Source organism: Pan troglodytes, chromosome 6 (assembly GCF_028858775.2).
Source record: "Pan troglodytes isolate AG18354 chromosome 6, NHGRI_mPanTro3-v2.0_pri, whole genome shotgun sequence".
In the NCBI taxonomy this organism is placed as follows: Eukaryota; Metazoa; Chordata; class Mammalia; order Primates; family Hominidae; genus Pan; species Pan troglodytes.
The window spans coordinates 68,181,001-68,196,889 of record NC_072404.2 but is presented as its reverse complement, the minus strand read 5'-3'; the positions used below and the strand labels follow the sequence as shown (position 1 = coordinate 68,196,889).

The window sequence follows — 15,889 nt, the reverse complement described above, 5'->3', positions numbered from 1 at the left end:
GCAGTAGAAGGGAGTCACATCACTTACATGATGGACCTAGATATAAGCCACAATACTTTTTATAAGCAGGGATCAGGCAAATAATTCACATCACCTGCGTGCTGGTCCTAGTAATATGTAAAAGTGCCCTTTGTAGGCAGGCCCAGGCACCTTCGCTTAGGTGTATGGTCCATGTATGTCAAAATTTCATCTATGGTCATGGCCTAAAAAGGAGAGTCTAATTATTCAGGAGCTGGGCTAACTTTTATGTCCTAATCACACACTTGGAAATATTCAGAAGTAAGTTTCACAGTCCCACTCAGGTCCTGGCTTCATGTATGTGAGTCAACACCTCCTGTGAGTTGGGTCAAAGCAGAGGAGTCACAATCTCAACAATGGGCAAGATCCATGTATAAGATGCCCAATCCCACCTGAAGATTGTGTTCCAGTAGGGGAGCCCCAACCTCACAGGTGTGCTGAATATGCATCACCAAACCACCTGTGGGTCAGATCTGTGTACGAGAGGAACAATTTCAACCTTCAATTGCTCTTTTGTGTGAGTTTTAGTACCTTATATGTAGGCCCTGTTCTTGTGAGAGAATGACAATTGGGTCAGCTGGGTGAGCATCCAAGAGTCACAATCGCACCTGGTTGCTGTTCCCTGCTATGACACTCTTTGTACCACTCAGGCTTTAGTGTCATAATCCTCTGTGAGCTTTATACAAACAGGGGACCCTTTACTTTACTCATGGCCATAGGACTGGCTATAAGAGTCCAAATATCTCTCCTTTCTGGGTCCAGGTATAATAGTTATATTTGTGCATGTGAGCTGAACGCAGGTATAAGTCACAATTTCACTTGTGGGCAGAAAAGAGGCAGGAGAGTCTCATCGCCTGGATTCTGAGCTCAGGATACATTATAATTTCCTTTGCAGGCAGGGCCAAGTCAGGAGAGTCACATCACCTGGATACAGCCTCAAGTCATATGGTACCATGTCCACTGTAGACAGGGCTGAAGAAGAAGAGGAGAGTCACATCACCTAGCTGCTGGGCTCAGCAATATGTAACAATGCCCTCTTTTGGCAGACTCCAGAATAAAGAGGAGAGTTGCATTACCTAGGTTTTGCACTCAGTGGTATGTCACAATTCCTTTAGTGGGCAGGACCTAGGCAGGAGAGAAGAGTCACATTTCCTAGATGCTATGTCCAACGATGTCACAATGTTCCTTGGGGGCAAAGCACAGGAAAAGTAGGCAAATCTCATAGCTGATAGGCTCAGAGATATGTGATAATATCCCTTGTTGGCAGGGCCCAGGCAGAAGAGTCACATTATTATGATTCTGACCCAACAATATGTCCCAATGCACACATGGGAAACAATTTAAGCAAAAGTTTTCACAGCTGGGTACTAGGCCCAGCGATATGACACAATCTCCTCATCTTTGAGGGTGACACCTTTAACTATTAGCTAGGTGGGTATATGAGAGTCACAATGTCACGTGTGTGCTGGGCCATCGTATGACATCCTCTACAACATCTGAGGGCTTTATACGGCATGCATGAGAGTTGCAAACTACTCTAAGGCCCACATGCTCATATGGACTCACGATCTTAATATATTGCCTTAAACACAGGCATGATAGTCAACATCTCTCATTCAGGCTGAGTTCAGGAATGAGACCCATTTTTATCCCTGTGAGCTGGGTTCAAAAAAGAGTCACGATTGCACCTGTGGCCAGATCCACATATGAGAGTCACAATTCCATCTTTGTACTCTTTTCAATTGTTAGACTCAGTACCTCAACAGCGGGCTTTTTAAATGTGGGATGGTGACAACTGTTACTTTCACTTGAGTGTGTAATTGACAGTCATAATCTTAACCTTTTGCTGGGCCTCGTTATGAAGCTCTCTGTACCACCTAAGGAGTTTATACAATATGAATCAGTGTTGTAAACTTCTGTGAGCTTTGCACAAATATGCAACCGAGGATTTTACCTATTGCCCTAAGCCTAGCAATGAGAGGCAAAATACCTTCTATTGGCTGCATCCCAGTATAAGTTTGACCATCATGCTTATGGACTGAAGCAAGGTATATGTCATAATCCCAATTGTGGGCAAAAAATTAAGAAAAAGAGTAACATCACTTAGGTGATGTGCCAAGCAACGTGTCACAATGCCCTCTCTAGGCAGAACCTAAGAAGGAGGGTCACATTAACTGTGTGCTGGACCCAACAATATGACACAATTCCACATGTGGAAAAACTTAGCCAAGTGATGAGAGCCAAAACACCTACAGAATGGGCCAAAGATATTTCAAAATACTCTCTATGGCTCTGGCACAGGCAGGACAGTACCATCATCATGGTGCTGGGCCCACCAGTATGCAAAAATTCCCTCTTTATTCAGGACTCTGGCAGAAGAGTAACATCATCTGGGTGCAATAGGTCAAAATTTCCCTTTGACATGGTTCAGATAAAAGAGTAGAGTCAGATGACCTAAATGCTGGGCTCAGGAATATGTCAAAACCCCACCATTTTAAAGGCCCTGGCAGAAGAAGAGAGTCCTATAACTTAGGCCATGGGCTCAGAGACATATTCCAATGTCCCCAGTAGGCAGGACTCAGGAAGAATAGGAGAGTCATATCACCTAGGCACTTCTTTAGGTATATGTCACAGTCTAACACATGGGCAGAAACCAGGCAGAAGAGTCACATCACCTGAGTGCTGGGTCCTGAGATATGTTGCAGGGCTCCCTTAGGACAGGACCAAGGTGAAAGAGTTACAACACCTTTGGTGCAGGTTTAACTTTTATGTCACAATGTTCTACGTCGGTGAGGCCCAAGCGTTGAGTCATATCACCTCGGTGATAGGTCCAGAGATATGTCACAATGCCCTCCTTGAAACATAGCCCTGGAAAAAGAGTACCAACACCTGTGTGTCTGGCCTAGGAAGATGTCACTACCACTCCGTATTCAGGGTCCATTCCAGAGAGGAGAGTTACATCACCTAAGTGGTGGACATAGTGATATGTCACAATGATGTCTCTGTGCATGGTCCAGGCAAGAATGTAACATCACCTGGGTGTTAGATCCAGTGATATGTCACAACCCTTACTGAGAGAAGGGCCCAGGCAGGAGAGTCACATTATCTAGAGGTTGGCCCAGGTAGAGATCACAATCCCGTATATATGGGCTGGAACCAGTTTGGAGAGTCAAATCACACAGATGCTTGGCAAAGATTTATATCACAGTCACACTGAGAGAATATTCAAGATGAGATTTACAATACCACACATGTCCTCTTTTCATGTGTGACAGTTGGCTTCATGTATGTAAGATGGTGACAGTCCTTACAGTCAGCTGGGTGTACATATGAGACTCACAATTTCTCCTTTCTGCTGGGTTCTGTTCTGACACTCTCTGTACAAGCCAAGGGCTGCAAATTATCTGAGGCTGTTATAATCTTCTGTGACCCTTTTTGCCAGAAAGAGATCTAAGACATCACTTATGTTTCTAAAGCAAGTTACAAGAGTCAAAATTACTCCTACTTGTGGGGTCCACATATGAGAGTCATTATCATGCCTGTGAGCTGTGCCTAGGTAAATGTCAAAATTTACTCTGTGGTAATGAAAGGCATGACAGCCATATAACTTATATGCTGAGGCAGAAATGTTCCGATGTTCTCCTTGTAGGCAAGTTCCTGGCAGAAAAGTAACATAACTTCGGGGCTATGCCCAACTGTATGGCACAATGCCCCTTGTGGGCAGTGTCCAGGCAGAAGAGGAGAGTCATGTCACATAAATGATAGGACCAGAGATATGTCACAATGCCTTCTGTTGAAAGGGCCAGGCACGTATCATTTCTGATTATAGTCATTTTAACTGGAGTGGTTTGGTATCTTATTGTGACTGATTTGCATTTTTCTAATAATAATGTTGAGCATCTTTGCATGTACTTGGCCATTTTTATGTCTTCTTTGGAGAAATGTCACTTAAGGTCTCTTGCGTATTACTAAATTGTGTGTTATTTTTGCTGTTAAGTTATATGTTCTGTATGTTTATCCCTTGTCATATATTTTGCAAATATATTCTCTCACACTGTAAGTTGCCTCTTCACTCTGTTATTTCTGCTATGTATTTTTTTTTTAATTCTGGTAATTTCACTTCTCTGCTTTTGCTTTTGTTGCCTGTGCTTTTGAGGTCTTATTTAAATTTTTTTTTCCCTGTCCTATTGGAGAAAGAATTTTTCTGTTTTATTCAAATAGTTTTATGAGTTTAAGTTTTACATTCAAATCTTCTATTTATTTTTAATTAAGTTGTTTTAATATGGTAACAGGTAGGCACCTAGTTGTATTCCTCTGTATTTAAAAAAAATCAATTTTCCTAGCACCATTCATTGAAAATGTTGTCTTTTTTACATGTGTTCTAAACAACTTAAAAATTATTTGTCTCTATGTTTATGAATTTATTACTGGTATCACTGAATATTTTGGTCTCTGTGTCTGTTTGCTATGCCAATATCATGCTGTTTTGCTTGTTATAGCTTTGCAGTATATTTTGAAGTCAGACAGTTTGATACTTTCAGTTTTGTTATTTTTTCACAAGATTACTTTGACTATTTGGGAAGGTGTTTTTTTTTTTTTTTTTGGTTCCCCATACATTTTAGGCCTGTTTTTTCCATTTCTGTGAAAAAATGTCATTGGTATTTTTAGAGTTTGCATTGAATCTGTAAATTACCTTGAGTAGCATAGCCATTGCAACAAAATTTTTTATAACTCATGAGCAAAAAACTCTCAAATTTTTTATGTTTTCAGTTTCTTCATCAATGTTTTATAATTTATAGTGTAGACAGTGTTTATCTTTTTAATTAAGTTTACTGCTAGACACGTTTACTTTTTATTCTAGATGCAGAAAAAGTATTTGGAAAAATTTAACATGCTTTTGTGATTAAAACAACTGAACAAAACAAATTAGGTCTAGATGATATGTACCTCAACGCAGTTAAGGCAAAATATGACAAATCAATAGCTGATATCACACTGAACTGAAAAAGAAGAAAGCTTTTTTTTTTTTCCTGAGTTGCTTCAGGAAGTAAAACATTTAATGCAAGCTTTATTTTCCCTAAAACTAGTAAACACAGGGAAGCAAACCTCTTTGAAATTGCAGTTGTAAACCTCATTTCCTAATTCATGCTTTTATGTATTTTCTCTTTTTTTTATTTTTTATTATACTTTAAGTTTTAGGGTACATGTGCACATTGTGCAGGTTAGTTACATATGTATACATGTGCCATGCTGGTGCGCTGCACCCACTAACTCGTCATCTAGCATTAGGTATATCTCCCGATGCTATCCCTCCCCCCTCCCCCCACCCCACAACAGTCCCCAGAGTGTGATATTCCCCTTCCTGTGTCCATGTGATCTCATTGTTCAATTCCCACCCATGAGTGAGAATATGCGGTGTTTGGTTTTTGTTCTTGCGATAGTTTACTGAGAATGATGATTTCCAGTTTCATCCATGTCCCTACAAAGGACATGAACTCATCATTCTTTATGGCTGCATAGTATTCCATGGTGTATATGTGCCACATTTTCTTAATCCAGTCTATCATTGTTGGACATTTGGGTTGGTTCCAAGTCTTTGCTATTGTGAATAATGCCGCAATAAACATACGTGTGCATGTGTCTTTATAGCTTTTTATTTAAGACCTGAAAGAAGACAGTGATATCTGCTTTTATCACTTTTATTCAACAGAGTACTGGAAGTCCCAGCCAGATCATACATGAAAGAGAAAGACATAAAAGACATCCAAAGACATAAAAGACATCCAAATAAAGGAGGAGAAAGTCAAATTGTCTGTGTTTGCAGATCACGTAATTGTCTATATAGCAAAACTTAAATACTATACTAAAAATCTTGAGAATTAATAAAAAAATTCAGTAAAGTGGCAGAATACCAAATTAACATACAAAAATTACTAGGAGCATTTTTACATGCCAAGAATAAGCCATCTGAAATAGAAATTCAAGAAAAAATTATTTACAACAGCTATAAAAAATAAGTCTTACTTCATTTTAAGTTCACGCTTGTGCTAAGGTTCAACTTTATTTTTTATCATTTGGATATTCAGTATTCTCCAATCCATTTGTTAAAAAGACTGTTCCTTTATCATTTTGAGTGGCAGAGACAGGAGATAGCCAAGGGACCTTTTCTCATTTTGAGTGATAGAGACCGGAGACAGTCTACGGTCCTGGGCGAAACTCCGCCTTCAAGCCTAAAACAGCAAGAAGGCTGAAAAACCAGATGGCTGGTTTCAGATGAAGCCCGCCCTTTCCTGACTGTTTCTCTCTGAGTAATACCCACCTGTGCACTGGGAAAAGGAGGTGGAGCCAGGGAAATTCACACCTCTTGGCAGGGGAGGAGCCTGGACCCTTCAGTTGCTATGTGGTGACCTGGTGTTCATCAATATGTGAGGTGGGGATCTGTTAACAGGAATCCCTCTCACTTTGCTGACAGTTTTTCTCTTTTTCCTTTTCCTTTTTGCCCAATAAACTTTACTCCTCACCCTTCAGTGTGTCCGATAGCCTATTCATTCATGGTTATGTGACAAGATGCTGGTTTTAGCTGAACTAAGGAAAAAGTTCTAGAACATTTCAGTGACTAGATGTGGGGCTTCAGGAAGGATAAGATGTAAACCAAAAAATCATTTTCTCTTTTGTTTGTAAGCCTTTTCATCCTTGGACTTCTCCCGGGGGTAGAGGAAACTGTGCACCACCCCACCCCAACAACCCCAGGCACATGCGGGATGGACAGGTGAATGGCGGCTCCTCACCCCCATGTCCTCTGGGCTGGAAAATGCCAGGCATTCATGGTGTCCTACCCTTCACCTGCCAAGGAATCCAGCCTCATCCAACAACAATTAAGTTTTTCTCTCTGTTGAAGAAACCCATTTGCGTAAGAATGAAAATTTTCTTCCCTGCCCTACACTTAAGCCTTTTTTTTTTTCTTTTCTTCACCCTCTCAGTAGTTTACTTTTAAGCAAAAGTCTTTTTTCTTCTTCTTAGAAAATGTTTTGCTGGGCTTGGACCCAAACGTTCACTGTTTATATTCTCTGTAGAGTTTTAATTGTGAAAGGGTATTTGGGAGGTTGGCCAATCTGGTGTGCTTTGTATGTCATTCTCTAAGGTTGTTAGGAAATTTTGCTGCAGGCCTCCATCTTGTTTTATGTTTTTAGGAGCAGGACTTGTCACCATGTGGCAATGTTTTGTTTTGGCCTCTGCCATTTTACAATGGTGGCCCAGGTTTAATCCTGGCTTCGGGAATGAATCCCTTCTGGTTTCATACCAGCATGTAACTTTTGCCATTTGCGGATTCTCTTCCCCTTCCCAAACTGCCTTAATTTTTTTTTTTTCCTCTGAGCACCTGGTAAGCTACCTTTGGTAAAGTTTGCAAGCCAGAAATACTGGCTGCTTGGCACTGCTAGAGTCAAGAAATAAAGAATTTAACAGGATTTTCTTAAAGAGTGCTCAACTTAATTAAAAGTGGATATCCAAATTATAGGTATATTTAAAAGACCTTTATGTTTTTCTCTTCTGGGATCTTGTTTTGCTGGGAAAAGGTTTTTTCTTAGCCAGTTGAATTCTTTTTCTTCATTTCGTCTTGCCACTCTAATGCATGCATGAGAGGCCAGTAATTCAATCAGGAAATTGGCAAATAAAAAATCTTATGGTTACAGGGTTTTCTTCTGCCTGTCTGTGTAGTTATGTATGTGTTGTGTGTGTAGTGACTATAAAAAAAGCTCTAATAAATTTACTTAAAGAATGATGAGAACTTGGATCAAATATTTTTTAAATGAAGATAAAAGCTATGTACCTTTTAGTTCACATGACTTCAATCTTTGAGAAATAAAAGCAGCCTTAAATATTATGGGTAAAACACAAATGTCATCAATATATGAGTAGGTGAACTAAATTATGCAGGTCAGACACTAGGTTTGCTATATGTTTTAAGGTTATAAACTGCTTTTTAAGTTTTTGAGAACAGTTAAACTTTGCTTCACAACTGGAAAGACCTGAAGGACAAATGGAATTAACCACACCCTTAATTATGCTGAAAGTGTCAAACCCTTGCCTGCACCTAGCACATAATTAAAACAATTTACCTGGTTTTACATTACAGTTAAAATTGCTAGAAATTACCATTGTAACATGTAATTGAAACCATTGGAAGTAGATTTACATACAAGGTGTGTAAGAACAGTAAAATGTGTTTATAATAAAAGATTATAAGAAGGCTTGGAAATATAAATTATTGCCTAGGGTCAAATAATTGTTTTGAGTTAGATAAGACAAAGCTAAACATTCAAACAAGTTGTGGAAGGATTGCAAAAAATAAATCTTGCCAAAGAAATTACGTGTGTGAACATTAATTAAATTCAAAAAGGTATTATATGGTTTTTTTTGTAAAATTGAGCGTTGAAATAAATGCGCAACAAGGTACTCTTAAGGCACTAATCTGCTCTTTAGCAAAATTTGTAAAGAATTATAAAAGGCTTTTGCTTTTTACATTTCTAAGTCATCATTTTGGTTAAATAAGTAATTTATGGCAATCTGGAATTTTATTTCATAACATGAAGTATTTTAAACCCCTAACATGTAACATCCTTCTCAAAATCAAACTTAAGTTACAAAATTGTCTTTCCTAATTCCCAGCTTTTGGATGCTAAAGAGGGCCCTTGGAGTATCCACAAGAGAGGTAAACAGGATTATATGACATGTTTAGTTACATGGAATTGCCAAAATGGTGTTTAATATTCTTTAGATGATATTTTGGTGAATAACACTAATATATGTTCCAAAATTATATGGGATTTCTAAAATTCTAATTTCTGAAGTATATGCTATCAACCACAATTAAGGATTTTATGTTAAGCTTTTGTATGTTAAGTTTTATGTTAAATTTTTGTCAGTCATGTTTTTGACTGTAACTACTCTAGACATTTTGTTATACACAGACAATTGTCCTGTTTTGATTTTTTCAAAAAATGTTTTTTAATCAGCTATAGAACTTTGACAGGTATTCTCAAATGCAGGCTTCTGATAACTTTGGAGCCTGTGACATTTGGAATACAGGATAAATGTACAGGACTCACGAAAAGCTAAAATGTTCATGAATATCAAACATAAAAGAGTTAACTGAATGGACTGGACTAATAGAAAACTGAGGTAATCTGACTTTTGCTTATAACATTACTGATCCTTGTATTGTTTACCAGAGTCAAGGAAACTTATTATGAGCTATTTACAGCCTTTAATATTTGACTAAGCTGTACTCCTGTGAACAAGATTTGGAGCTTGTTTGTCTCTCTCTGCATTGCTTCTCCAGAGTTTGAGAAATAGTTGTGAGTATTCTTAACTTATGGCAATATAGCTGTTTGCATCAGTGTAATAATAATCCATTTTCTTTTGCAACAGGACACAATTGGAGAAACTGGTTGTTTTACCAAGGCCTTGACTGAAAGGGTATGCTTCCCTTTAAGGAGTCAATCTCAACTTGCAGAGCCAGTAAGCACCCCTTGGGAAAAACTGACCTCATACCTTATCTATGCAGTCCTTGTGCAGGGTTCCTGATCTGTGGTAAGTAAAGAATGACACTTTCTGACAGGCCCAGGAGCTCCAAGGTTATCTTGGGATCATAAGAGGAGAGGATCACACTACAAATATTTGATGACACAAACCCCTGGCTGGGCTTGACTTTAGAAAGTCCTATTTGAAATTTCTTGTGGAACAGAGTTCCATCAAAGCCAATGTAAAAGACCTATGTAGAAATATTCTTGCTGCACTTTATGGAAATAATCAGGCCAAGTATAAGACTAAAGTTTATTTTACAAACAACTCAGTACTATCATGATTTGTTTTTAACAAAAAAGAGAACTTGACAGAAAAGATTATGTTTCAAAATTATACATTTGTCATTAAATTCTTAACTTACTAGTTTTGAATTTTTGCCTACATTTTAGACCAACCCTGCTTATTCCTGTGAACCAACTAGTTATCTTCAACTGCAGCTCAGAAGAAACAAAAAAGGACAGGTAATGTAAAAATCTGGATTAATATTCTAATTCTGGGCAATTATCCTGCAAATCCTGTAGAATGGTGGGAATGAATCAGGTGCCCACCCAAATCTTAGCAAGCATAAATATAGCCACTAGTTATCTGGGCATGTCACAAGACATTTCTTTTCTCTCCCTCGTGGAAAGAGGACTCAATTCAACAGCTTCATCTTAGCATTCAGCTCATGATAAGTAGTCTGTGCAATAGTCTGACACACATTTTTATCCCAACCTCAATTCCAAGCTTCAGGTTGAAGCCCTAGGAAAGAATACTGGATCTGAGAAACTCAGAGGCAGATGATAATGGAGGCTAAAAGGCACAGTGAAGGTGAGCATGACTAATTCCAGCTGATTAAGTCAAGCCTCCTATTTCATGGATAAAGATCATGCTAGGATCTGTGGCATAAATGAGGTCTAGTGAACTCCAGAACTACTGGCAGCAGGGGAGATAGGGCATATATGGGTAACAGCAGATATTTCCACCCCCCAGGCCTCCCTGTTAACATGGGTGAAAGCTGCTTTGACACCCATGGGTGGCACCCTGTCACAATCACTGGGACTTGGAGATACAAGAATGGAAGTGGGAAAGAGAACATTCTTTCTTCTATCCCTCAACATACCCTGGGTATTTGCTATGAAGAGAAAGAAATCAGGGACACCTGCTCCTTTCCTTATAAATGAGTAGCCATTAATCTTCAGTCTATACCACTTTTGAATGCATCCTGGACTCTTGGGACTCCTTTGAAAAAATGCTTTTTTCCTTTTTTCTCCTCTGTCCTCCCTTTACAGATAGGTAATCATGTCTTCATACATGATTGATGTCTACATACATCCCCTCAGATGCATCCTCCAAACTTGGAAGAGTTAATTTCCCAAGCCTTAGACTGGTTGGCTTAAGATTGAACTCAGGGCAAAAGCACCCGGAAGCTTGACATGCTGGCAAAAAGTCAAAAATATACTTTTCCAGTTGGGCTTTTGGCTTCCCTCTCCCTATGCAAACTGATAAAGGACATAGGAATTTTTTAGCTGTCCTTGACACCTTCCCCTTGTTTCGTTTTAATACATGTTTTTTAATAACCCAGTTTGATTCTTCTCACCTTCAGGCTACCAAACTTTAAACAGTCATGCAACCAGAACTTTGAACAATGGCTCCTTTCACTGGGGACACTTAGATAGGCCTCTTAGGGAGATCTAACTGTTGGTTTTCCAAAACAGTGACCCCTGTCAGCAGGAAGCACTTAAAAGTGGTTTTTGTTCTCATCCTTATCCTTATTCTAACTGCAGTTAGATGTATTTCTTTAGAGGGGGAAATAACACAGTTAGGAAACAGCCAAGGGTCCTGGGTGAAACCCCACCTTCAAGCCTAAAACCTCCTGAAGGCTGAAAAATCAGACTGCTGGTCCCAGATGAGGCCTGGCTTTTTCCAACTGATTATCTCTGAAGAATGTCCACGTGCACACTGGGGGAAGGGACTGGAGCCATGGGAAGTTCACCCCTTGCGCAGGGAGGAGGAATCTGGCCACTTCAGTTCTTGTATGATGGTCTGGTGTTCAGCAATCTGGGAGGTGGGGGCCTGTAAACAAACTTTTTCTTTACTTCTTTTTTTTCTTTTTACCCAATCGACTTTACTTTTCATCCTTCAGAATGTCCCTGACCTAATCTTTCCTTGTCATGTGACAAGAACCCAATTTTGCTAAAGTTCTGCAACATGAGGATTTGGAACCCTCGTTTAGAATAAGCTGAGGATATGCATGTAGGTGTCTTTCTGGCTTCTCTTATCTGTTTCAACATGTATTTTTCTGTCTGCATGCCAGCACCACACTGTTTTGATTACTGTAACTTTGCAATATGTTTTGAAATAAAAAAGAATGATGCCCGAGTTTATTCTTTTCTTCCAGGTTGTTTGGCTGCTTGTGGTTTTTTGAGTTTATATAGAAATTATAGGGCAATATTTGATGGCTCACTCCTGTGATCCCAGAACTTTGTGAAACAAAGGCAAGTGAATTGCTTGAGCCCAGCAGTTTGAGACCAGCCTGGGCAATATGGTGAAACCCTGTCTCTACAAAAATTACAAAAACTTGCTGAGCAAGGTAACATGCAACTGCAGTACAAACCACTTGTGAGGCTCAAGTGGGAGGATAAAATGAGCTTGAGAGGTCAAGGTTACAGTGAGCCATGATTACAACACTGCACTCCAGCCTAGGTGACACAGCTAGATATTGACTCAAACATTTTAGAATATTTTAGTACTTCTGCAAAACGTACCATTGGATTTTTGTTAAAGATATCTCATTCATCTGTAGATCATTTCAAATACCATTAACATCTAAAGAAACTTGCATGTTCTACATCTTGAAAAAGAGTATGTTCAAGAATTTGTCTAGTTTTCATACATATGCAGACATGCTAGTTTTCTTTTGGTTTTTAACTTCCAGTTATGTTTTATTGCAGTCAGAAATAATATTTGTTGTGCTTACCATCTGTTTAAATATGCTAAACCTTGCATTCTGTCTTAGAAGTTTGCCTATCTTAGAAAACGTTCCATATGCTATTAGAAATATTATGTATTATGTTATTGTTGGGTCAAATGTTTTGTAGATTATCCTCAGGTCTTATTTTTCTTTTTAACCTGTATTTCTCTGCATATTTGTCTTTATCGTTATTTTGTTTCTCTTTATTTACTTTCTTTTTTTCTATTAATATCTATTTTTTTATTTTCGTTACATTTCCTTCATTTCAAATTTTCTAGATTTGTCTTGCTTGTAACATTTTAAAATTTCTTTTAGTTTCTTTTATTTCCATTCATATCCCTTCATATTTTTTTTTCTCCAAATTTTTTTTAGTTTTTTATCTCATTCTTAAAATTTTATTTTATTGCAAATTATTTCATTTATTTCTCTTAATTTTATTGTATTTCTTCATCTTCATTTTATTTTCACTGATCTTAATTACATTTCTCTTTATTTTTCTCTATTTTATTTCAGTTTATTTGTCCTATTTTTCAATTACTTTAAATTTTTATATTTCTCTTGATTTCATTTTTTCTCACTTTATTTTTCTATATTTTGCTTTGTAAAACAGAAGAGATGAGCTATTTTAGATTAGCCCAGCCATACTGGTCAAGACTTGTTTGCTGAGGCTGTCTGGCAGCCACGCTACCCCAGGAGTCTCCAATCCAGGGTATAGTCAGGGTCTTCTAGCAGGATTGCTAAGATCCCTTCACAGATCTTTTATTATTACAGGCCCACCTAGCATTCAGTGCCATGGGCCATTTCTGTTGCTTTCAGAAACCCCCTTCAAGCCTCAGTGTTTCTAGGCCGAGGCCCTGACTGACTCTTTATTTGTGTCCTAATGAATCCCCCACACATAATGCATGGCACTGACTGTTCTTCCTTCTTTTCAAGGACAGGGCCACACACTCCACTCCACAGGGCATGCCTGGACCATACGTGTCTCTTTTTGTTCTGAAAAAACAATTTTTTTTTGAGATGGAGTCTTGCTCTGTTGCCCAGGCTGGAGTGCAGTGACATGATCTCAGCTCACTGCAATGTCTGCCTCCTGGGTTCAAGTAATTCTCCTGCCTCAGCCTCCCAAGTTGCTGGGATTACAGGTGCCTGCCATTTTTTCTGTATTTTTAGTAGAAACGGGGTTTCACCATGTTTGCCAGGCTGGTTTCAAACTCCTATCCTCAAGTGATCCACAAGCCTCAGTCTCCCAAAGTGCTGGGATTACAGGTATGAGCCACCACACCTGGTCAAAAATTTTTTTATTTTAACTTGACATATAACTGATTATGAAAATGTCAACTTTATGGGTAGATATACATGCAAATATGTGCAAAAATGCTAATGATGTAAGAAGACGAGCATTTCTACATTTTATCTAACGATTTCATGGAGTTGCTATTTTACCTTTTCCTGTCTTTATATTTTCATTGGGAAAATCCTCAGTGAAGACTCCTCAGTATGATAGACAAAATGATGTGCACAATCAATCATTGATAGATGCAGTGAAGTAACTTCTGGTTTTCATTTGGAGCTCTCACAACTGGGATTAAAACCTCTTGGTTGTAAACTCACATGATGAGGAGTTATACTATGCTGTCCTCTTCTGCACATTTGTCTACCATCACAACTTTTAGAATAGCCAAAGGAAAAAGTGGAAAATAGTTTCCCTCAGACCTACTCATCTCCCTTTCATAGGTTTTCAGGTTGTGCATTGTTCAGATTGCTTAGAAGCTCATGATCACAGAGGTCATATTTGTCAAGAGAAAGCTTTGTTGCACGAAGATTAAGTGAAGGTGTTTACCACCCAGGGCCCATGGTTCCTCCAGAGGCAGGATGAGCTTAAAAACCATCAATGAAGCCAGAATGTGATGACAGAAGTTGAGGGCTGCCAGAGGAGAAAGCAAAATGCTCCCTTTTCTTTCCAAATGGTCACTGCTTATTCTGGCATTAATCTTGCTTCTGACCACGATGTGTTTCTTAGTCATGTTTTTTGGTGTTCCACTGATTGTGCACCTAAGACGCCTGGATGAGAGCGGTAAAGACAACAACTGCATCCTTCCACAGCTGATGCCTTTGGAAGGTGAGCTTTGAAGCACATTGAGCAGTCTGAAATCCTTCCTCACTATGGGGTAAGTTGTGTCAAATTCGACTCCCATGGAAATGGCACCATGTTCAAGATGTCAAAGAAGAAACTCAGAACCAGTGAATGAGATGTGGAGTTTTACTGGGGACTTTTACATAGAGGGGAGAATGTCCAGTGTCTGTGGGCTTAGCAGGATAACCACACCCACTTGCAAAAAGTGTGTAGTTTGTATAGCATTTTTATTTAGCACATTTTTTTCTGAACAGCCTTCCACCTATCAGCCTTCATTTAACAAAAAAGGAATGGCCTCAATCCCGTGTGGCCTGTATTCCATTCCACAGAATGGGACAGACCAGGGGCTCAGATGTTCCTCATAGATACAAAATAATCTCCAGATTGGCCTCTACTAGAGTTTTTAGCTTGGAACTCTGAACACTCAGAAGCATTTTTTAATACAGGGTCAGTCTCCAGGTATGCCCAAGTCAAGTGAACACTGTCAGTTGCATCCATTATACAGGCTGGTTCAGGCAGTGGAGGTTCTTCCTAAGGCTCGATTCAAAAAAGCTTTTGCTTTTTCTTCAATCGTTGGGTTGACAGTTTACTAAAAGGCCTGATGTGTGTGCACATTGCTGGTACAGTTGTCTAAGTTTATGAGATGGTTTCTTAGTTGATAGGGTCTGTTTCTGTTACAGGGTGACAGGCTGCTGAGGTGCCCCTTCTCCACTTTTTCATTGGACCTTGACTATTCTAGGGCTTCAGTTCCACTATTTTCCAAGGTGGGACGTGCTAAAACAGACCCTGAAATTGTGATTCAGGGTGACCAGGCTGAGGCTGCCCTTTAAAAGGCAGAACTGCTAGGTCTGTCTTATTTGCCTTGTCATTCTAATGTATCTTTTGGTATGGAGACCAGAAAGAGTCTTGAGTATGTGACAGGCTTCCTGCTAGAGTTGGTACTATTTATATATGACTCTTAACAGTCAAGGTAGGTTGAGACGTCTCTCTTCCTGGCACAACCTGAGTCGGCTAGAGCACTGTGACCCTTAAAGCTTAGCTCATGCGGTCTTCAGAGGAATTTCAAAAACCACAGGATGTGGGGGGTAGAGAAAAAGCTGGTAGAAATAACAAGTTGCAGGTGAAATAATTGGAGCCAGGAAGAGAATGGGACCTGCTTGGAACAGTACACACACTGCCTGGGTGCAGCTGAATAGTCAAGC

At 39.1% G+C, this 15,889-nt stretch overlaps 1 long non-coding RNA gene across 1 annotated transcript; it reads right to left on the bottom strand.

Annotated features, from left to right (window-relative positions):
* Nucleotides 1–873: 873 nt before the first annotated feature.
* Nucleotides 874–2,772, bottom strand: LOC129144577 (uncharacterized). Its single transcript, XR_008549013.2, has 3 exons — nucleotides 2,694–2,772; nucleotides 1,095–1,203; nucleotides 874–990 (listed from the first exon to the last, which is right to left on the bottom strand). It is a non-coding gene; the product is annotated as an uncharacterized LOC129144577 (long non-coding RNA).
* Between the last annotated feature and the right edge of the window lie 13,117 nt (nucleotides 2,773–15,889).